This window comes from Limulus polyphemus, unplaced genomic scaffold (genome assembly GCF_000517525.1).
Source record: "Limulus polyphemus unplaced genomic scaffold, Limulus_polyphemus-2.1.2 Scaffold409, whole genome shotgun sequence".
In the NCBI taxonomy this organism is placed as follows: domain Eukaryota; kingdom Metazoa; phylum Arthropoda; class Merostomata; order Xiphosura; family Limulidae; genus Limulus; species Limulus polyphemus.
This window is the reverse complement of record NW_013666019.1, coordinates 75,524-81,956: the sequence shown is the minus strand read 5'-3', so window position 1 is coordinate 81,956 and position 6,433 is coordinate 75,524.

The following is a 6,433-nucleotide window of genomic DNA, read 5'->3' as shown; positions in this document are numbered from 1 at the left end:
ACAGACTCAATTTTTTTTATAAATATTAAAAAAATATTGTCCAATCCAAGTGCTTTGGCATTCTTTAAACTGTCTACAATATCAATTATTTCACTTATGGTTAATGGTTTAAAAACCAAACTTGATAAATTATTATTTGGGCTATCAAACCAATATTTGTTACCTTTTTTGTTTGTTTGTTTGTTATGAATTTCGCGCAAAGCTGCACGAGGACTATCTGCGATAGCCGTCCCTAATTTAGCGGTGTAAGACTAGAGGGAAGGCAGCTGGTCATCACCACCCACCGCCAACTCTTGGGCTACTCTTTTACCAACGAATAGTGGGATTGACCGTTACTATATAACGCCCCCACGACTGAAAGGGCGAGCATGTTTGGTGGGACGGGGATTCTATCCCGCGACCTAACCACCTGGCCATGCCGAGTCAAACTTCTTTTTTTTTGTATTAATTTGTTTTACAATTTGCTCTATTAGCCGCCGCCACAACAACAACAATAAGAAATATTAAGTGCATTTGCTTTGCTTAGGGAATATATTGTGATAGCATTATCAACAATTATATCACCAATAGACTGTTTATTGGTGATTTATTTAATAATCAATTATTAATACAGTTAGTTTTATTTTTTGCTTTACTCTGTGAATGTAAGTTACCAGCATAATACATATTCTTGATATTTCTAATATAAGATGATAATTTTTTCTGAACTCTGTATACTTATTTCCATCATTATTACAAGATAATTTAGCACTAAAAGATAATTCATTTTTATTCTTTTATAACTGCTTATCTAAGGTTTATTTTTATCAATGCTAATACTTTTATTGCATTTAAAAGTCTTTGTTATTACAGAAAAAAAACTATTCTAATGACTCCAGAAAACTTTAGAAACTATTCATAAGTCATGCATTATATATTGTGACAACGTTGTGGCACTGTTAGACATTAATGGTGAATATATAAATTAATGAAATAATCAATTTATATAAGGTAATTAATCACGAACAGTAAAATCAAAGTTAAGTGATATATTTCTCATTCATAAAATAATTGAAACAACAAGTACTTGCACAGTAGAAAGTGTAAACATATTACTTAGGCTACAATTTGTGTTTCAATAAAAGTTATGCATACAACATTGTTGCATCGTTGTGAAAACGTTTTCTTTCTTTGTAAATTTTCAAATCATAAACAACACAGAAAAAATCTATCAAATAATGTTGTTCAGTATTTTAAAACATGTAAACTGTTATTGGAATATATAGTTATCACGAGTTGCCATAATGTTCTTGGCGTGGAAATGACCCACTAGGCATTGTGCCTTGGCCTACAAAAAGTGTTTAATTCCCATGTCTATCGTTATTCAATTTAAAATAGTTTACTGAATTTGGTGTAGTTCAGCTGACTAAGTCAGTTGTATATTTCAACTTAGAAATTTATACTTGTGCCCCTTAGTCCTACCATTCTTACCATTAAGTATGAAAAAAGAAGCTGCATCAACATTATTAGATTCCTTAACATTCTTAAACATTCAATCAGATCCCATCTGACTCTTCTTTTTTTCAAGAGTAAAAACTTCAGAGATCTTAACACGTTCGCTGCCATGTGTCCCACTGGTGGGTCACAAATTACTTTTAGTTTTGGACAGCATGACACACCAGTGGATCACAAACAATTATGTTTCAAAGCCAAATTTCTCTTATGGCATATGCGTTTGGGACACTGTGACTGCTCCTTGGCACCACTTCAATGTTTATCTTTTAATACTTAATTTATTATGCAGCAGCAAATGTGTTAACCTCTCCTCGTACAACAATCTCTTCATTCCAGGTACCATTCTAGTAGCCTTCTTTGAACCATTTCCAACAATTCAACATCCTTCCTAAGGTAAGGAGCCCAAGATTGAACATTAAAAATAAAAAGGCACATGTTTTAATATTTCATTACTTATCTGAAACTTGAAAATAGGAAACTTTACGAAGTCTGAAGTGAAATACTCTTTCTTCATGGTGGTACAAAATTCTGAATTCATGTGTGGTTAATATGACTCTTGAAGGCAGAGGTGAAATTCTGCTGGTACTTATTTTTTAAGGTGGTACTAGTATCAGGACATATTTGAACAGCTTTGTCATTTTTTTTTTTAGTTTACAAGTATTTCTTTTTCTTTTTCACAAACAGGTTCACTTCACCCAACTGAGTACCTCTACCTTTTTTTGAGAATTTCACCCCTGCTTCAAGGCTACAAAAACAAGGTTGTATAGTGTGTTCTACATGTTCCCATTGCAGTGCTCTAGATGGGTGAATTAATGCGCCTCATAACAGTGAAAGAATTAATACTACAGAAATAACAAAAACCAACAGCATTAAGACTCTAAGATAGTTCAAATGTTTTTAAGTTATTTGGATAACAATAATAATAGTTCTTCAAAACTAATCCATGAATTTTATCTAATATTTGCGAATAACAATAGTTCATTGTAAACCAATCAAAACATTTTTAATAATATGTGAAAAATATAAAGAAATCCTACTAACTCATATTAAACATGGTTAATAACTATGTGAATAAAAATTGTGAACAAACTGATCATCAAAATTTGTGAATTGATAATACTTATGTAAAAGTCTTAAGCTCTAGACAATACCTCTATTTGAGGTTATCATAAAATCTATGAATGTATGATCCCAACAAATATTTAACAATTACATTGTTGTTCCTTTTTAGAAATAAAATTGCTTACAACTATTTTTTCACATGTACCAGTAATTAATTGTAAAACCTGGGCTCATAATGAATCTTGTAAGATAAATCTGGTACTACTACTGCCCTCTCGCGTTTCAGAAAAGTTACAAGCAGAGTATATAAGATAACTGGAAAGATACTTTTAATTTTAGAAATAAGTACACACCAGCAATTTTAATTTTGAAATGTGGTTTATACATATACCAGTTCTATTAATGTGAGGTATAACTTAGAAGAATCTAATACATATTCTAGGAAGTTTTTGTTTTTTATTTCTAAACTTGATCTATGGACTTACTAAAAGCATCTCCATTTATTAAATAAGCAGGGCAGGATAAGTGCATACCACTTTTTCTCTGTTGTCTCAGCCCTATAATTTGCCCTTGTAATACTTTGCTGACAACTGAAGAAGGTTGGGGAGAGGCATGTTAGATGGTTTGAAAATTATGCCACTCCTATACAGTCTATACTCTGAAAGCATGTGTTATTTTCATAACAACTGGCCAATAGAAATTGAGTATGTTGCATTATTATTCTCTACCACACCAGAATGGCGACACCAAGTTGCCACCACTTTAATCACTAGTATGTAGTTCCTTAGTTAATAGCAACGTGGCTGTCAAACAAGGTAGCCAAAGAAGAACTGCCTATAAAATAAAACTTCCAGAAAAATTTGCTCTGTTACCTTTGGATTCCATCATGTTACTAAAGAAGTCTATGAGCCTTCCTGTCTGAGAAAGAGAGTGAGAGAAAATGAATAAGATTACAAAATATGGTAAAAAAGGCTGGCAAAGCTTTGCTGAAACAGGTTGCCAGGTGTACAATTAACAGTGGAACAATGAGTGCTCCCCTCCTGCTTCCAAGTTTCAGCTTAGTGCTTACACAACCTATCCTATCATTAAGTCTTTACAGCTATCTATTTATTCACATCACTTTCACTAAAGCATAGGGTTCTTACACTATACTGTAATGCAAGGTAACGGAGAAAATATTAAATAGGTCAAATACTGGATAAATCTGTAATTATATTCTACAGACTTTGTAGTAAATTGTACTGTGGTAAACTGGTTGACCATTCTCTGATACCAGGATAAATTGTAGCAAAGTTTTAATGAAAAATATATTGTTTTAAGTTAAACTTATGAACAGAAAAAAAAAACTGCATCTCTAACATAAAATATTGTTGTGCTTATCTTGATCATTAATTGCAGGTTTTTACCAGATGGGGTAAATCCAAATAATCCATACACGTGAATTATCATTAAAATTAGTAAATAAGTTGAAAATTATCTTTTCATTTTAAAACTCTTATACAATTGTATAATATTAATATTCATGTATAATTTTTATTTTTAATAATGTTGAAAATGAACTGCCAGGATTTATTTTCGTTTTGGTAAATGATGACATTAAAAACACCTTTTCCTGAAATATTTATGTACCAAATTGTTTCAGTTCATTACTCTAGCATACCATAAGGTCACACAGAAAAACTTAAAGAAAAACAGTCAGTATTGCTATTAATCCCACTATCATTTTAACTATCTCTGTCACTCTTCCTGAATAGAGAGTAGCCTAATGAAATATATATAGTTTTGGTATTAATTAATAATGAAAAAATAGTAAAATAATATATTTGGGGGAGGGGTAGTCTATCTTATTACTCTTTTTACATGTTTATCAGGTGTATTTGTCTTAAACATCGCTCGTTTACCATTGACCTCGGTTTTAAATGTACATGTTTCATAGTATTTTAAATACTAAGAATACTGATAAACAAACTGACTTGATTTAAATTATAAAATGTACGAATCTAAACTGTTCACCAGATTTTCTCACAAGCCTGTACTTCAGCGACTTTTCAAATAATTACGAAAAACCCGACGCAACGACAACGATCATCTGACATGTAGTCATAGACATAAGCAGTGCTTAATTTCTACCTGATCTCTCCTGCTGAGATACAGAACCTGTTTTGCATACGCTTTTTTTTTTCAAGTCTGAGGGTGGAAACACTATTTTAAATTGAGTATAATTAACTTTAAGACTGCCTCGGCTGTATTACGAATTGACATTTGACTGATATAGTCGACAACGTTACTTTCCTTTAATCCTACCCCAAAATATTAACCTCAATAACGCCTCCCCGCTCCATCGCCAGCAAGGAGTGTTCTTAAATCACTGATATATATATATGTGTGTGTGTGTGTGATAAAAATTCAAGAATAGCTTATATCGCCATCAACTCTATAAATAAATAACTCCAAGAAGAAAAAAGTGGCAAGATGGCGCAAAACTCTGATAACACTAAGGTCAAGAATTTCTGATTATACTAATCATCACTGGAACATGCTCTCATAACCTATTAATTCTTAGTGTTGTAGAAGGTATTTACAAGAGATCGGAGGTCACGTGACGCTAGTAGCACGCCACGCGCTTCTAGAACGTTCATGAAGCGTCGGGAGACTACTAGATATGAGGTAGTCTTGTATATATAAGACTGGCCAAGAAGCGACGGGAACAATGTGTAATTGAACTGCGGACAGAGTATTGTTGAGTTGAGCACGTGAGACGTTCGTTGTGAATTCTAGCGTTTGTTATGGCGCGACTGTGGAAATTAAGTGTATTGCAAAGTTGTATTCAGAAAGAATAAACCAGTTTTATTTAAGAAAGAACTTGTGTCGCTAAAGTTTCGTCGGAACGAATTTACGGAAAATTAACTAACGAACGGAGACGTAACACAGCAATACAGTTTCCCTCACTTTTGTTACTGTTATTAGCAAACACAAAGCTATCCTACTTTTAAAATCTTGAAGGAAAGAAAGACTCGGTGTGCATCATATGATAGTAAATTGTACTCTTAAAAGCTTAATTCAGATATTCTTTTAAAATGCTAATTTAAGTTTGTTTGAATTTCGTGCAAAGCTACACGAGGGCTATCTGCGCTAGCCGTCCCTAATTTAGTAGTGTAAGACTAGAGGGAAGGCAGCTAGTCATCACCCCCCCCCACCGCCAACTCTTGGGCTACTCTTTTACCAACGAATAATGGGATTGACCGTCACATTATAACGCCCCCACGGCTGAAAGGGACGTTGATTCGAACCCGCAGAGTGCGAGTCGAGCTTCCTAACCACCTGGCCATGCCAGGCCAGCTAATTTAAGTAATTACATGCCTCTACTTCACAAAACAAACTCGGTAAGAATCACGATAGAATATTGTATTTTTAAAGGCTTAAAATGTAGATAATCTTGCAAAATGCTAATTACATATCTCTATCTAACAATACAGACTCGGTAAGGATCACACGATAGAATATTGTACTATTAAAGGCTTATTTGTACTTTTCTTTTAATTTAGATAATCTTACAAAATGTTGAATACATGCCTAAACATCCTAAAACAAACTCTGTATGAAACCCAAAATATTCACTATACAATTACCAACGCAGTTCTAGATCTCCCTTGTACAGGAGGGCATTAATTTACTAGTTGTTATTCTCAACAATAAAGTTGATCACTACGTATGTAGTTACCTTGGTTTAAATAGACAACGTGGCTGTCAAACAAGATAGCCAAAGAAGAACTGCCTATAAAAAAACTCGACCTGTTATCGGCGTGGGATCAGAGAAAGCTACAGGGCTAGCTAGCCTCCTGTTAAGTGAATTGTACCTACATAAACTCGAAATTAA